General features: G+C 36.0%; 2 pseudogenes; both read left to right on the top strand.

Moving 5' to 3' along the window:
* The first annotated feature begins 17,338 nt into the window (after positions 1-17,338).
* LOC125821903 (uncharacterized) lies at positions 17,339-17,974 on the top strand (annotated as a pseudogene).
* Positions 17,975-18,034: 60 nt separating this feature from the next.
* Positions 18,035-18,864, top strand: LOC125821892 (uncharacterized; annotated as a pseudogene).
* Positions 18,865-19,318: the final 454 nt, after the last annotated feature.

Here is a 19,318-nt window from a genome sequence, read left to right as displayed (position 1 = left end):
TAGCCAAAGGTCTCTTAATTGCACTCAAGCAAGACAAACTACCCATACTCACCGCTTTTTACTTAGTGTGTCTACCACTACATTAGCCTTACCTAGATGGTATTGAATGGTCACATCATAATCTTTGAGTAACTCCATCCACCTTTGCTGTCTAAAATTCAAATCTTTTTTGGGTGAAAACATGTTGCAAGCTACGATGATCAGTAAACACTTCACACTTGACACCATAGAGGTAATGCCACCAGATATTAAGAGCAAACACTACCGCTGCCAACTCCAAATCATGCGTTGGATAATTCCTCTCATGCACCTTCAACTGCCATGATGTATAGGCTATGACGTTCTTATCTGGCCTCAACACCGCACCCAAACCAGAATGTGAAAGATCACAATAAACTATAAAGCATTTACCTTCCACTGGTAGTGCTAGAATAGGTGTTATAGTCAAGAGAAATCATTCTCCTTCCCTTTTTTCGGAAAAAAGGTGGGATCCGGACAAAATCGATGAAACGGAAGAAATCTCTCGTGCTTAAGACATGAGAATTGGAAGGCGTATCCCTTATGTACTTTTTCTTAGCCGGTGTGTTGATGATCCATAAGCCTTATTCACTCTTTTTTTCTTTTTTTTGAGTCTTGAGCTTTTGAAAGCTTTGCTCACATTTTTCAGTCCATTCAAATGGTATCTCCTTTTTGGTCAAATTTGTCAAGTGCGTGGCAATAGCAGCAAAGTTCTTCACAAATTGATGATAGTAGCTAGCGAGCCCCACAAAACTCCTAACTTCAGTCACAGAGCTAGGCCGAGCCCAATTCTTAACCACCTCAATCTTTTGTGGATCTACCATTATCCCTTCCTTTGAAACTACATGCCCCAAAAATGCAACCGAAGTCAACCAAAATTCACATTTAGAAAATTTTGCATACAACTTTTGTTTCGCAAGAACATTCAGAACGATACGAAGATGGTCGGCATGTTCTTTCTCACTTTTCGAATAGACCAAAATATCATCAATAAAGACTATAAAAAACGAATCAAGTAATGGCCTGAACACCCCATTCATTAAACTCATAAAAGTTACGGGCGCATTAGTCAACCTAAACGATATAACTAGAAACTCGTAGTGCTCATAAAGGGTTCTAAATGTCGTATTGGGCACGTCCTCATGCCTAATATTTAACTGATGGTAACCAGACCTTACATCAATCTTAGAGAAAACTGATGCACCTTGCAATTGGTCAAACATATCATTTATTCGAGGCAATGGGTACTTGTTTCGAATGGTGACCCTATTCAATTGTCAGTAATCTATACACATCCTCATACTACCTTCTTTTTTCTTAACAAATAAAACTGGAGCACCCCATGGGGAAGCACTAGGACAAATAAATCGTTTGTCAAGAAATTCTTGGATTTGAGCTTTTAATTCTTTAATTCTGTCGGAGCCATGCGATATGGAGGGATTGAAATGGGGCAGGTACCAGGTTCCAAATCAATGCAGAAATCTATATCTCTGTCCGGAGGCATGCCAGGCAAATCATTAGGAAACACTTCTCTAAATTCTAACACCACGAGAATAGACTCAATATATGAAGACTCAACCTCAACATCTCAAATATGAGACAAATAAGCCAAAGAACCATGACCTACCAGTTTTCCTTCCCTGATGGAGGATATGATCTTAGCTTGCTTAGGCTTGTATACCCCTTCCCACTCTAATGTTTCCCTTCCCGCTCTAATGTTTCCCTTCCCGAAATTTCAAGAGTCACAAACTTAGTAATACAATTAAGCACAACATAATAGGGGGACAACGAAGTCATGCCTAAGATTATTTCAAAGTCAGTTATATCCAAAATCACTAAATCAGCCCAAGTCAGAAAACCCATAAAGAAAATAGGGCAAGCACGATAGACATGGATGACTATGGTAGACTCTCAAACTGGGGTAGAAACATGGATGAGGGCATCAAGTATATCATAATTCATATCAGACTCTGATGCAAATTGCACGGATACATAAAAATAAGTAGAACTCGGATCAAATAACACATTAGCCATCCGGTCATAGATAATAATAATTCATGTGATCACTGCGTCAGATGCCTCCGCCTCAGTTTTTCCCAAAAAAGCATAACACTGAGCCCTGTCATTATGACGGGCGACTTTCTTGCCTGGCTGCACTATACCTCTACCTTCGTTACCAATTCCCCTACCTCCGCGGTCTCACTGATTTCATCTTCGCCCAATTTGTGGACACCCTCAACCATTATTACCATTCCACGTAGGTACTGATGAGTCCACAAATTGGACTCATTTAGGGCAATATTTTAATAGAAATTGTGTCCTTAAATGCTTATGTTATCTCAATATCTGATGAAAACCCTTAAGTTTTAGGTATTTGAAGATTGAAGGAAAGCATGGACACTACTTCGCAAAAAGGAATTAAGAGGTTGAAATGAACGAGAAAATGAAGGCCTGAGGATCGCCGAGTCCACTTGGCGAATCGCCTAAGGGTCTCACTTTGCCTTTTGTTCCAATGTGCTGAACCTGAAGGAAAGGATCAACTCGGCAGAACAAGGGAGCAGTCGGTGCATCGCTGACAAGTTCCGTGAAGCAGTACTATATCGGCCAATGACCTAGAGCATGACGATGCCGAAGAATGGTGCAAGACGGCGATGAACTAAACCAAAGGGCGAATCACCGAGTTGATCGGCGATTCCGACTAATGTCGCTGAATGATCCGTCGCACCACAGATTTTTGAAAACTATAAATACTCGTTGAGAGTTATAAAATTTATTATCATTAAACAGTATCATATTCTTAATATAATTTTAGTACTTTTATTTTTGCTCTGACTTTGGAGAAGGTTTTAGAAACTTGAAGAAGAAGAGGGTTTCATCTCCAAGGATTAGGACTTGGGTCTCTTGGATTCTTCACTCTTGGCCTGTAACAAGACTTAAATCTGCATAGCCATTTGAATGTAAGCTCATTTAAGTATAAATTTCTATCTCTTGATGTGTGGCTAAAAACCCCAAATTCTTGGGGCGTGATTTAGCAAATATGTGTTGAGATTATTGTTGGGTTTTTCTTACAGATAGGTTAGATGTATTTTAATGGTGATTTCACCTAGCGGTTGTGGTTTAATTTAATGGGTTTGTAGTTGCAAATATAAAACCACCCATGTGTTTTTGGCTTACTCGAGAGAAAGGTCGTAAAACAAAGACCGCTAGACTGATGGCCTAAGGATTGGGTCGATATGAGGTTCAGCCCAAGAGGGTGAGCCCTAGTCCCATAACCTAACACTCAGCTCGAGAGAGTGAGTGGGGTAAGGCATAGGCTGGCCTTCATGCAGTAAATGGGTGTCCGAAAGGAACCCATTTGAAACGGGGTAAGTTGCTCGAGAGGGAACTTATTTCCATTTCAAGCTTAGCCTAGTCACTATTATCTTACAAATTTCCTATCGAAAGCATGTACCCAACGATTTAAATCAATATATATTGCAGTCACATTCCAAGAATCCCCTCTCATTCATAGATTTCTTTGTTGTTTTTATTGTTTTTGCTATACTTGTGACAAAACCTCCAAATTTATATTTGACACTCTTGTGTCCCCCCTTTAATTTACAATGTTTTTAATCGTTAATGTCTTTAGCTATGACTAGTCAGAACTAAATTTTATTTTTCTATTAATTCTCGAAACCACTCCCTTGGGACTCAACCCAACCCTTGGTTGGGTTATTATACTATTGCACGATCGTAGACACTTGCATCGGAAGTTGTGTCGTTGATTACGCAAACATCAGGTACCACTGCTCTAGTTGCAACGACCCGAGAGCACACCCTAGTCGTTACCGGCATATTCGACCTCTCTGAGGTCTTATACAAGCCCTTAGCATTTGTCATAGCATTTATCATAGAAAAATAACGGAAAATTTAAAACTTTTCCATAATATAACACAAGACTTAAAAGTCGCCTCATTTAAACCTTTACTATGAATTCAGAGTACTACGTCTCAAGGTAGCCATCTTAAAACACGACTACAACACAAGAGGGACACAGCCCATATAATACAAAAGAAACTACTATCTAGTACATAGAACTTAAGGAAACTCTTTAACATAAAGGTCCTTGAATCTTTAAGGACACACCCGAACTTGGGAATAGTAAGCCAAGCTCATCACTTCTAGGAAAGGTCTTTTAGCCACCACCACCTACACTTGGTGTAAAAAGATGAAGAAGAATGGTGTTAGTACAAGAATGCACTAAGTATGATAATCATGCAAAAACATGCTTTTAGAAGGACATTTAGTTGGAAACCATGCATCATGCCTTTTTTTAAAGAAACTTCAAGAACATGTAGTACAATAGGCACAATATAAACCACATACATCATCATACACACAGAAACCATTCATAATAGCACATAGAGCCACTTATAACATTTTAGGCACATTCAATGCATACAATACATTACCTTCCTCTTTATCTTAACTCCTTTCCTCAAGCAACCCTTAGGGGATACTTGGTGCAATGTATCACTTTAATGTTACCAAGGGTGAACTTACATATAGCATTCATCAATCCAACCACATATATTCATAGGGTCATAAGCACACCATAAAACATAGTCTTCACATAGGAACCATCACCTAAGACAACCCCCAAGTCACACTAGTGCAATGTGCAAGTAGCATCCCATAACACTACTCACACCAAGTGTTCCTAGGAAACCACCATACACTAGGCACATCATATTCAACAAGTCATAACATCTTCATTTAACATTAGACATAAGACCAACATACTTCATAACATCATATAAGGACTCATTCCTTTACTATATCATTAGTCATAACCCATTTAGTTCATATCATAGGTAAACCACCCTAACAACCCCTTCACAGGCTCACTTGTGCAATGTACACATGGAGTCCCATACCCCCACATATACTAAGTAAACCCATTAAGAAGTCATAAGTGTAATTCACATGCATAATCATACTTCATGTCTTGACATAAGTAAAGTCAACCTTAACATGCTTTCATATTAACATACATAGACCATAGTCTTCATTACATAAAGAGTCTAATCATAACCTCCCTTAGAGTCCGCTTGTGCAATGCATAAGTAGGGTCCATAGTCCTACCTACACTAAGTAACTCTTCAAGAAATCATGACTAGAGTTCATATTCTTATCTTAGTTCATTTCTTAACTTTCGGGAGACATTGCCATAACCGACATAGACCATGTAAGCTACATGGAATCCGGTGATCTACTCCCACACCGAAAAGAGAGAGTACTACTTGCCAAAGTAGGACCTACATACATAATAGCTATCTAGTGGATCCACTAAGCTAATACCTACGGGGGCACGTAGTTATGGAACAAGGAGATTGCTACTAGAAAACCTTGACTTACTAAGCGTGGAGGTTTCCATCTCATGAGACAACATCTATGTTGGGAACCCGAACTTGCTAAATGTGAAGGTTCCCTTGTAGGAAGCCGGACTTGCTAAACGTGAAGCCCCCACTCTCATTTTTCATGTTCACTCAGTGCTAAGCTCCAACTCCCTTTTTAAACATCTTTAAGCCTTTATTTAACATTAGTTCTTAAAATAGGCTTTAGGGACTTAATCCCTCAAATCATATAGCTCAAAGGTTTCTAAGATGAGAATGATCTTTCATCATAGAACCTACATTATGTGAGAATGACCTTTCACATAGTCATACTATATTCATAACATAGTCTAGTTTAGAGTACAATTGAGGAAACCTTTCAAGAGGCTCACTTTCACTAGATTATCATAACCTTATTCATTCATTCATGTATGTGTGTGTACATATGTGAGAAAGCCTTTCACATAAACATATTTATACAACACATATTCATACTTTGCTAATCATACGTTTTGCATGCATAATAAGATGTGAGGGTGCATATAAGAGTTAACCTTTCAATAGACACCATAACACATCATATTCATAGCTATACATGTAGAGTGTGTGTGCATATTGGTCCTCATAGTGACATAATAGCAATAACAATGATATTGAGTGCACTTCCTTCAAGGGATCACAACACATTCACAATGTCCCCAAATCATGAGAATATTCACATATAAAGCCTTTAGGGATTCTAGACCACACACCCACACTTCATCATAGGAGACAAGGACATATTAAACATTGAATAGGTAATCCTAACATGTATATGATCACACATTCATTTAGGGGTCCTATAGGTAGGGGTAATTCCACAATTATACTTAACATAATCAATCATGTAGACCACACCTTATCCCTAACATTATCATTCACATTGTACTCCTCATCATCAACACACTTTAAACATCATGCTAGCATTGAGGATTTCATACATAACCTTCATACCACAACTTCATAAATATATGCATCATAATCATCAATTCACTTCACATTTATTGCCTTCAAGGCCATGATCTCAACATGCATAGATAGACAAGAAGTAAACACCGCCACCATAAGTGGACCAAACCACACAACATTAATTCTCATACTATAGACTAGAAGTTAGGTCAACTTACCAATTCTCCAAGCCATGATCACCATGGATCAATCCCCAACAATTCATAATCAATTGACATAGGTAGCAATAGGAATCAACAATGTAATTCAATAACATAAACATAATCTAAGTAATTCTAAAAACAAATGGATCAACCCATAACTTTGCCCATAAAGCCATAATTCTCAACTCATCAATATACCAACAATTCAACATGAATAAGTATAGATAATCATAGGAAACATCAATACAATCTAATCTAAACATAATTTCACCAATAGAGATCATATTCACAAAGACCCACATCATAGGCCAATTTTTGAGAATTTGGCGATCATGGGTTCTTCAAGAATTCCTTTAAAAATTATCTTAAAACCCTTAATTCCACATTAATTCATCAATAGAATGATTTAGAAAATCGTTTGACAAAGGACCCATGTTTAGATTGAAAATTGGGAATTTTAGTCTTTTAATCACTTTTGAAAATCTTTGATAGAGCTCCTTGAATGAGAGGTTATTCAAGAATCAAGTTACCATACCTTAATTATTGAAGACCCATGAAATTAAAGAAGAAATCAGTTGAAAATCCATCTTCTAGCTTGAGCTTCATCAAAGTCTTCAATGGAGTCTTTGAGAGAATCTATTTTGAGAGGGAAGGGTCAATTTGAAGAATGGGGTCTAATTTTAGGTTTTGGGGGTTTAACCAACTTAAAATACCCTAAAATAGGTAGAATAACCGTTTATAATAATTCCCCAAAGTACCCAAAATACCCATCACTTAGTTGGACCTTTTAAACAAGTCAAAATTGAGTGTTATTTTCGCAGATTTCATCGGGAAACAAGTTCACGACGCGGAGGTGTTCCCACAAGTTTCATAAATTAAATTTCGAGACAGTAGAGTCCGCAACATGTCCGCGACGCGGACCAAACGTTTTTCCCTTGGTCGAGCTAGTCCGCAACGCGGACATGCTCTCTCCATGAGCAACTTCAAGCTGCTTTGGCAGCTTGTTTGACCAAGGGTTGGGATCCTCCTCGGGGACCCTTAGGGTGGTCCCGGTGAGTCGTACCCGAACGTTTTGACCCTAACAACATTTATTAAGACACTAGGGTCACCTCCACTGATTTTAGACTCCAAACAATACATAAAAACATGAACAACATACTAGAGCACACCAACACACAAAAGACTAGTTTCCGAACGTCTTGGTCGTCCCTTGACGTTTGACTTCCAAACTCTTCAAAACTGAATAAAAAGGCTATTCTTCATTATTTTAACAAGTTATTAATGCATAAACCCCATGTGAGGCTCTACTTTATCCTACTTCATTTTGAGGGTCGTTACACTAGTCTGCTGCTGAGCGGAATTCATCATGTGTGGGTGGGGGCAATCTCTCCTCATATGCCCAGGTTTTCCACAATTATAGCAAGTACGATCAAAAGATGGTCTGCTGCCCACCGAAGGTGCGGCTCCCTGGCTATCCTAAATCAAATTCTGAGATAGAGTTCCGGAGTAATTACATGTAGAAGCGGGCATAGCATATTGAATTGGTCGGGCTGCAAGAGTCGACCTTCCTGAACCTCTAGAGTAAGAAACTTGAAAGTTGCCTGAATTCTTAGCTTTCTTAGCCAATGCATTAGCCTGACCGTCTCACCTCGCCCCTTCCACTTTCTTCACAAAATTTGTTACCTCATTGAATATTTTTCCTGCAGAAGTCATATGAATGGACAATACCTGCAACTCAGAATTAAGCCCCTTAACAAATAGATGGATCCTCTCTTCCTTAGTAATCACAAATGGCGTAGCATATCTAGAGAAAGCATGTAACTTGACCTCATAAGCAGCCATAGACATACCATCTTGCTCCAAAGCCATGAACTCATCCTTCTTGCGATCTCTCAAAGTCCGAGGCACATACTTCTCTAAGAACAGAGCATGAAACTGGGTCCAAGTAAGTAGGGGTAAAACTGAAGATCTGCACTCCACATAAGCTCTCCACCACTACTTAGCCTCACCTTGAAGCTGAAAAGTCACAAACTCAACTCCATTATGATGGACGATTCCCCACTTATGATGCCTCTCATATCAATCTAGGATGAACTAATATGAATCCTCACTTTAGGAACCATGGAACACAGGCGGTTTCAACTTCAAGAACTTAGTCAACATCTCATGCTCATTACAACTCATAACAGGACCCAACAAAGGACGGAAGAAAGCATTATTACCTATATTTCCACCCACCTTGGGACAATGATAACAATAGGGGGATTCGCGGGAGCTTGAGCTGCTTGAATAGAGGGAAACACTCCAAGACCAACCAATCCTTTCAAGAATGACATGATTTTTTGAGCTAACACTGGGTCTAAGGGAGGAATACATGTAGTCTCAGCCTGAACCTTTTCCTCTTGTCCAACATTCTGCTCATTCTTAACCTCTACATTCTCATCTACCTCTTCATGATGTGCAGGAAGGGCCTCATTTCTAGGAGCATTCTCAACTGGTGCTCCATCCCTAGTAGGCTCCACCCTTCCTCGGCCTCTACCCCTAGCTTTTCCTCTACCCCTGCATCGACTGCGACCTCTTATTGCAGATTCCTCAGCTGGAGCGTTGACAGGAGCTACAGGTCTAACGTCGTTGAACCTAGTGTTAACCATCTGCGGATAGAAGAGTGAAGGAGGTTAGATACCAATTTGAATCGTCAGATACCAATTGGAATCAAGTTATAACTCGAAAGGAGACAAGAGAAACAGAGAGATTTCCTAAAGTCCTATAGCCTCTCGAAGAAAAGTACAGACGTCTCCGTATCATTCCGCAAGAATCTACTACACTCGTTTTGGTACATCGAGATCAACAAACCTAGACACTGATACCAACTTTGTCATGACCCAAACCATCGTAATTGGGACCCACACTAACCCTCCGGTGGGAGAACCATTACTACAACCCAAACTAATAAACTCAACCAAAAACTAAGGCATTTAAAGTTACGGAAGCAGATTTAAATGCTAAGGAAAGAAATAGGGAGTTCCCATAAAGTCCAGACAAAAGTCTAAAAACCAAAACAAATGGGGAATAATACCTAGAACCTGAAAGTCAATGTACCAAAATATTTAAAGTTCAACAAGTCTAAGAAAATGGATACAACCCAAACTAAACATAAGAAATCCCAATGCACTAGTCTAAGTCCGAAATGGGGACATAAACGAAAAAGAACTCATGGCAGCCCGGAAGAACTGGCTCACCCTTGAATTCAATGACGATCACCGATCTTCTAAATGAGGTTTGTTAATAACCGCCTAAAGATGTCATGTACTCAACAAAGAAAGAGCAAGTGTAGTCTCAATACACAACCACAGTGTACTAGTAGGATCACGCGGCTATCCCACTAAGTGCAATGCACATAAGTCATTACAACATAATAAACATGCATACACCGAACGTATACAATATCATCATCATTTACAAACAAACGGAGCATTTCACAATTATCAAGACATACAATTATGTCAAGTCAATGGTCCTCTCATGGAACCCAAACCTAAACTGTTAGTGTACCGGTTTGTGGTACCCGATCTAATATTTATGCCGGAGCGTGGCAATCGATCCCATGTTTATGCGGGATAGTGGCAACCGATTCCAGTTAGTGTGTCAGAACGCAACACCTGATCCATTCAACAAGCCACAATCACAATCACAAATATATTCTCAAAATCATACAATCAAGTCATGATTCATGGCATTCATCATTCTTATATCCTCATTTACAATTAGTGTGATCAATAATACAATATTCGCATACATACATGTATGATAATGAAGCAAGAACAAACATACATCACACAACATGAAATCACAATCATCACCTACTTCGAAACAAGCTTGAATCCCCTAAGAAACTTGATTCTTCCTTTTCCGGATTCGTTACGCTTGTTCTTGGTCTACAAACAATCATAATAATACAAGGATCAATAAAGATGACCCAATTACCCGCATCCTAATCAATAATATCAACCCTAGATCAAAACCTTGATTTCCATACCTAGATTAGGCCTTTTTCCACCATAATTTCCAGATCAAAACCCTCTCCCATCGATAATTACCCATGAAATTACATTCAACGGATCGAAACATGAATTTGGGGAGTAAAAACCTTACCTTTAGCTTCAAGAATGGTGAAAAACGGTCAAGAACTTGCCTGGGGTCGTGTCCTAGCTCTTAAAGTCAAAAAGTGCATAATAAAATGTTTTTGGGGTTTATTTCCGACTTAATTCGCGATTGGCCCGTTACAGTGGTTCTCACCCCGCTACAGTGACCCCGCCCTGGCAGGAATAATTCCACCACAGCGGGTTGCACGAACTAGTGAGCAAATTTAAGAATTCCAAAACCCCCATTTCACAACACACCTTCAACTAATGACCCGTTCACGCTAAGATTAGTTTCGGGAGTTCTACTCACCCGAATTCAATTTTGTAAAGTCGTACGGATTCCTTAACGTCTTAGCTATCTACTCATGTGATCAAAATCATAATTAGATCACCCAATTGTTACCAGATTTCCCTAGATCTTACTGACTCCGATTTCGTCCAAAATCTGGACTAGGTTGGAAAATTCCAAGTTACTATGAAAAAGTTTTCCTGCCCAAAATTTTCCCCGTTGAATTTTCTATAACGACGGGTACAGATCGTTACAAATATTTAGTTAAGTAATCCAATATAAGATTAAAAATACTATTAATAGTAATAAAAAAAATAATACAATAATAGTGGTTGATAAAATTATGACTTGCTATAATTTCCTTAATATTTACTTTGAACGAGGACGTTTCTTCCCACCCTAATAATGATAATACATGTTAATAGTATTAATAAAGGCTATGATCTCCTTATTTATCACATTTATAAAAAGTGATAAAATAATTACCCTTATTTGATTAGTTATCCTATATTTCAGAGAAGTCGTATATTTCTTTGTTTTTTCTTTTAGTATTTTTGAAATTAAGATAAGTATAATAAAAAAAATTAGATAGAAAATAAAAATTTGCATTCAATATAAATTTTAATATATTAAAAGTGATATTTTCATCTTTATATAATGTTTTTAAATAGTTGTTTGTGATAAAGCCCAATCCGATCCCACTTTAGTTGTAGAAAAGATGTTGATAAAACAATCAAATTTAAATTTTTATATCTTGAATTTAATGCAGGAAATAACTTAATTATTTGGGATGTCATAGCTAGTATATGGCAAAAAAATTCATATGTCCTCACTCAAATAAATATATGAATAATATTCTGTACGAGAATATGATATATTATAGTCAAGGCAATGGTTGATTTGCGCAAATTTGTATTCTCACTCATTTTCCCAACTAATCTAATATGAATTAAATTTAGTACGTGGATATGATAACTTATAGGTAATGTCACATCTCATTTTTTCTAATTCCTCGTATCCTCACTCATTTCCTCAACTATTTTGTATGATATAAATTTTTTGTCCATTTTTGTTTGCGTGAATGTATCACACCAGTTCCTATCGATTCCATTTTTCAATCTTATTCTTTTCTTTTTTAATTTCTTTAGAAGTCGGTCTCATATAAATATCGTAAATTTCAAATAAGAAAGTCATAAATGGTAAGATTCAATCAATTGAAACATTGATAGAATTAAAAAAGATAAATGTAAAATTGTCCAGTGTATTTGAGTTGACTAAGATAGACACAAATAACATAAGTAAAATGTTATTTTCATCCGATTATCCTTATCTTAAGATTGACTCAATTGATTCATACAATAGAGCTTTGCACATTTTACTCTCTGCAATCTATATATATAAATATATAGAAGGTGATGTGGCACCTCTCTATGGCTAGCATTCCTATTCATTTTTTTCTCATTTTCTCATTTTTTTATCCATAATATTGTACTAATTAAATAGTTTAAGAAAAAACTAACAAAAGAAATGATTACTAACGGTAATGTTAATGCCTAACAGTTATGTTATTAGTAAGCCTTTAACCAACAAAAAAAAGAAAACAGTAAGCCCACATAATAATAATAATTGGAAAAATTACCTAACTACGTACCATTTATTATCATATTTTCTTATTTTCCCTACCATTTCAAAAAATATCAAAAATCTCCTCTTTTGCTCCCATCATCCTCTTTTTCAGATACATTAATTTGAAATCTCATACCCGTGATTTTCTTTTCTTTTTTCAAGCCACAAATCTCTTTACAGTTACCTACATTAATCCATTTTTAAATTTCAAATATTTTCCCTTTCCAATTAACGATTTATAGTTATTCAAGAGGTAGATTTCTTTCCATCAATTCAATTTGTAATTTCTTTTAATTATTTTTTTAGTTTTTCATCTTAATTTTTTTAAAATAAATTGTGATTGATTAAGCATAGACAAAAGGATCTCCTAAACACATATATGATAAGGAAATATGGGTAGGTAATTGTGATTGTTAACATAATGCCAAAAGAAGCTTTTTGTTATCAGCATCAATCTTATGATATAACTTCCGGTCTCTTTAATGGAAGACGGGTGGAAAACATTGCTAATACAGAGAGTTCATCTTGGAGTGCATTTGGACTTGTTCCAGGAATTTCTAATGGCGGTCTTGATACACTTCATTCCATTGGTTCGATCTTTCAGTATTGGGCTTACCCAATTTGTTCGAGAAGGATACATCTTCGTTGCTTTCTGATAATTAGATTGCTGACTTTTATTTTAAATTTTTTGGTCCTTCACATAGGTTCAGATTTTTAATGTATCTAGTTGATTGTGTTTCTTAAACTAATGTATACTGCCTTTGTTTCAACATTATGGTACATTACAATTCTACCATGCACAATGTATCGTGTTCAAATATTAGTTTTGATACATAAACTTAATTAGTATTGACACTTGCTACAAAAATTCTACCAAATGTATCACTTATCATGTATCAGTCTTTTCATTTACTAATTCCTGATACATATGGATTGTTCTCTCAAACAAAATAAGTTATATAAATAATAATGTATCATGCACTATTTTTTTAGGCATGATACGTAAATTTGAATTTATACTAAATTTATCTGATACGTAACAATTACCAAACAGTAATGTATTGATCTCAAACCTAACAACTTATGAGAAACAATTTCTTATTTAATATATCTAGTAGAAATACAACACTTATCAATTTAAACAAGATACATAAATAGTAATATATTGATAAATCTATCCATCTCGAAAACGAAATTCAAAAAATGATTTCACAACATTATGAAAGGTATGAATGATCCATCTTAGCTATTCCTCTCTTAAGCCTTTTTGTTTGTTGTATCAATGCGTAACTAATACATTAAATATCCAAACTCTTGTTTCTTCACATCAACGATGTATCAAATCTCCAAAATTATTTCTCAACTCATCGATCTCTAATTCAGTTGCAATGACTGATTTGAGATTCACAAACCAAAATTTTGAGCAACAACAATTCCATCATTTTTCTATCTGTCATGACCCAGACCGTCGTGATTGGCACTCACACTAACCCTCCGGTGGGAGAACCACTACTACAACCCAAGCTAAGCAACTTAGCCAAAAACTAAGGTATTTAAAGTTGCGGAAACAGGTTTAAATGCTAAGGAAAATAAATAGAATTCCCATAGACTCCACAAGTCAAACAAACAAATGCAAAAAATAACGCCTAGAACCTAAAAGTCAATGTACCAAAACATCTAAAGTTCAACAAGTCTAAGAAAATGGGTACAACCCAATTAAACATAAGAAATCCTAATGCACTAGTCTAAGTCCGAAATGTGGACATAGACGAAAAGAGAACTCATGGCAGCCCGAAAGAACTAGCTCACCCTTGAATTCAAGGTCTGTCAATAGCTGCTTGAAGATGCCCTGTACTCAATAAAGAAAGAGCAAGTGTAGTATCAGTACACACCACAGTGTACTGGTAGAATCACACGGCTATCCCAATAAGTACAACATACATAAGCAATTACAACATAATAATAACATGCATACACTGAACATATACAATATCAACATCATTTACGAACAACGTACAATTCCACAATGTCAAGTCAATGGTCCTCTTATGGAACTCACACCCAAACTGTTAGTGTACCGGTACGTAGTACCCGATCCAATGTTTATGCCGGAACATGGCAACCGATCCCATATTTATGCCGAAACGTGGCAACCGATCCTAGTTAGTGTGTCGGAATGCAACACCCGATCCATTCGACAAGCCACAATCACAATCACAAGTATATTCTCAATTTATACAATCAAGTCATGATTCATGGCATTCATCATCCATCTATCCTCATTTACATTTAGTGTGATCAATAATGCATCATTCGCATACATACATGTATTATAATGAAGCAAGAACAAACATACATCACACAACATGAAATCGCAACCATCATCTACCTCAAGAAAAGCTTGAATCCCCTAAGAAACTTGGTTCTTCCCTTTCCGGATTCCTTTCGCTTGTTCTTGGTCTACAAACAATCAATATAACATGGGAATCAATAAATGATGTCTAATTACCCGAGTTACAATCAACTTTATCAACCCTAGATCAAACTCATGATCCCCATACCCAGATTAGGGCTTTTCCCACCATAATTTCAAGATCAAAACCCTCCCCCATCGATAATTACCCACTAGTTTACATATTACGGATCGAAAAATGATTCGGGTACTGAAAACCTTACTTTTAGCCTCAAGAATAATGGAAAACTCACAAGAAAACACCTTGGGTCGTCTCCTAGCTCTCAAAGTCGAAAAGTGCAGAATAAAACATTTTTGGAGTTTATTTCCGACTTAAATCGCGTTTGTGCCACTACAACGGTCCTCACCCTGCTAAACCGGCCCCGTCCTGGTGGGAAAATCCCGTCTTAGCGGCTTTCACAGAACTAGTGAGCAAATTTAATAAATCCGAACCCCCATTTCAGAACGCACATTCAACCCATGACACTCAGAAAATATTCGTTCACGCTAGGAAAACATAACCAAAAAAATACCTTGTAAAAATTGCACACATGAGACACTTTGAACTAAACTTCAGAAAAGAATCAAATAGGAAATTCTTATCCTATATCCTGAATCCAATATATATGTACTAAAAGTTCTCACAATGTTTGGTATACCAAAAGGAAGCAGTCATCTTCTTCCAAATTTCCAACATCAATCTTCCTCGAAGAATTATTAATGGGAACTGTTCAAAACTCATCGTAAGAAGCTGGTCTAAAACAATACATCAACCGTCGAAAACAGAGGTCGAAAGATAAAACTAAGGAATTTCAAAACAGCTAGAGAAATTATGTATAATCAAAAGCAAAATGTGTTTTTTCCTTGTCTTTACATATAAATTTCTAAGTTGTGGTGACTTCCTATTTATTTATAACAGAATATTTCATTTAATCGTAATATGAATCTTTGAACATCAGTTAATATGTCATTAAATACAAAATTATTATACCGACCACAGTTTTGGTAACTGGAGACAATTAAATGAAGGTGTCAATTAAGTCTTGCTTTGGTTTTTTGTGACACTTTGACCAAGAAAGGGTCAAATCCATTTTAAAATGTAATTAAGTAAATCTGGGACCAAATTAACATTTTCAAAACTTTCTAATCTTTTATAAAATACAAAAAAAACACTTCATTTTCAAGTATAATTCTATCCAAACCATTTAAAAAAAAGTAAAAGAAAATAGAATTTTCTGTTCTTCTCCCAACGTTCTCTCTTCTCTTCTTCTTTCTTAGAAAATCCGACTGTCAAAACAAATATTCTCCCCCATTATTTTATCTTCCTCCTCATCTCCGACCGTGACTCTCTCATCTTTCTGAAGTGAAGATTGTGTTCGAGTTAAAATGTGGGTAAGTCATTTTTTTGAAAGATTTTACAATTTTCAAACAATACTAAGTTTTTTTCTTGGGTTAATGAAAAATAAATTGTTTTATAGATGTGAAAATTGAATAATGGTGTAATGGTAACTATTATTTATTGTTTTTGAAAGAAAATCAACAAACCCAAAAAAACCCTAATTTTGGGGAAATGTATATGTATTGTTAACATTCAGTGAAAATTAATTTTTTTTGTTGCTTTTGTTGTTCTTTTTGTGACCATTTTGTTCATATGATTTTAGAAATATAGTCTTGTTCAGTTGTCCAACATATATTTCATTTGTTGAAAGATGTGTCGTATGCTGCTACATTTTAGTGATATGTTGGTATATATTCCAACAGAGTTGTCATTTGTTGGAACATATCACATATGTGTTAGGGCAACAAAATGGTCATCTATAGTAACAGAAGATTAATCTGTGGCATATGAAGATTCATCTGTGGCCACAGAAGATTCATTCGTGGCAACAGAAGGTACATATGTGGAAACATAATATCCATCTGTGTCAACATAAGTATAAATTGCTACCCATTATTATTTATAATTAATTGTAAACTCTCAACCTTTTTTTATTTGCCTTGTAGATGAAATGATACAAGAAGCTTCATCCATGACAACAACTCAATCTTTTATTGGTGTTGCTTCCTCTTCTAACAACAAATGCTTTTTTTGTCTATGCGAAGAATGTGAGCAGCAACATGATTATTTTATTAGTCGTGTTAAAGAACTGACTGATATTTTTAAGGAAATGACTTATAATATTGATGTACATACATCCAAGAAGATTTCACAGCCTTTGAAGTGTAGGAAGTTGAAAAAATCTATTTCCCAATCACTATCTATAATTAGTGAAAGAAAAAAATCAATGACTACTGCTTTAGTATCACACTCAAACCCAAAAGGCAAGGAGAAGGAGAAGGAGAAGGAGAAGGAGAAGGAAAAGGAGAAGGAGAAGGAGAAGGAGAAGAAGGATGAGGAGAAGGAGAAGGAGCAGGAGAAGGAGAAGGAGAAGGAGAAGGAGAAGGAGAAGGAGCAAGAGAAGAAGAAAGAGAAGGAGAAGGAGAAAGTGAAAAATAAAGCGAAAGAGAAAGAGAGAAAGAAAAAGAAAGAGAAGAAAGTTGAAGTCGTCAGTTGTGATGTGAAGCAACAATATCCATTTGAAGGTTTTAACATTGACGGCGAGGGTCCAAATGAACTAATGTCATCCTTCTCGCAATGGATATATGAGGGTCTTTACAAGCATCATGCAAAAAAGTAAAGTCCTTCAACTATTATTAGTATTTCTTCTTGTTGTCCACTAAATATTTACTTATAATAATTACAAAATTGCAGAAGAGACAAGGACGATCACTACTTAGCCAATTGCTCGGATCTTGAGTTCAAACTACTTGATTTTGTATTTGCATTTCCAAAGAAGAAGGACTGATTCTACGTAATGTCTAAACTGAATAAGTGCTGGACTGATGAGGTAAATTCATGTCCACTTTTATCTTTTGATTAAGACATGAATACATACAAATAAATTGATACATAAATACACTTGTTGATGCATCTGTACAGTATGTGGATGTCATTTTATACTATTTACAAAAGAAGTCGAAGCAACAGAGTCATTTCTAAATATAGATATACCACTACTAATTTTTTTTTCAAAACATACATTGACAATGCCAGTGTTGTTCCTGAATATGAGAATAAAATCGTTGGCACTATTAAACGGTTTGGTATACTTGCTGGACTGCATTGGCACCTCACATATGAGGTTTATGTCCCTGTAAATTGTAATGGGGAGTTTCATCGGGTCTTGGTATTCGTTGTATTGAAGGAACGACACATAAAGGTGTATGATTCGATGTCCTCATCTAGGACTAACAGAAAATTGTGCGCCGAGATTCAAAAGTTGTCTACAATGTTGCCAAAGTACGTTGAATCCAGCGGAGTTTATGAGCAAAAAGACCGAACCAACTGGTCAGTTCTTGAATCTTACTAGGGAAAGAAAAAATCTTACCCATTCGAAGTCATACATGTTACTGGCATTGCCCAACAAGCAAGCAATAGTCTGTAAGTAGTATCACATTATTTTTTTAGTCTCACCACTATCGAAATGTGATGTTAATATTAGGTTTATTATATTTTCTAATTGATGATATACCATGCAGTGATTGTGGAGTTTTTGTAGTTGCATACGTTGAGTTTTTGAGTGATGGACTACAAATACCATTTGATGGAATTATTTCTCAATCCCTTCGTTTGAGATATGCTTCACTCCTATGGAATTATGGAATTTTAAAGGCTCGGAGTGGCTATGTTAGTAACAATGAAGACTCACAGAGGCCTAGACCTAAACAAGCAAAGTTCGATGAAAATATTGTGGTTACCACCACTGATTAGATTGATGGTTATGTATACCATTGTGAATTACCTTTTTGTTGATAAGTTGTATAAAATAATTGGTGAAGTGTTCATTTTTGCTGATAATATTAATATTAATGATTTTTTTTTTTATTTTGTTGAAACAAATGTCAATTATGATGGAAAAGAAGAAATGTAGTGTCTGTGGCAACATATATAACATATGTTGTAAAAAACACTACAGAATTATCTGCATGTTCCCAATAGAAAGGATACATGTGGTAACATATGTCACAGAAAGAAGATATGTTGTAACATATGTCATAGAAAGGAGATATGTGGCAACACATCAATTGTTCATTTTTGCTGATAATATTAATATTAATAATTATTAATATTATTTTTATTTTGTTGGAACAAATGTCAATTATGAAGGAAAGGACGAAATGTGGTGTCTGTGGCAATATATATAACCTCTGTTGTAAAAAACACC

Source organism: Solanum verrucosum, unplaced genomic scaffold (assembly GCF_900185275.1).
Source record: "Solanum verrucosum unplaced genomic scaffold, falcon-dt-bn FXZP01000303.1, whole genome shotgun sequence".
Classification (NCBI taxonomy): domain Eukaryota; kingdom Viridiplantae; phylum Streptophyta; class Magnoliopsida; order Solanales; family Solanaceae; genus Solanum; species Solanum verrucosum.
This window is presented reverse-complemented; position numbering and strand designations above follow the sequence as displayed.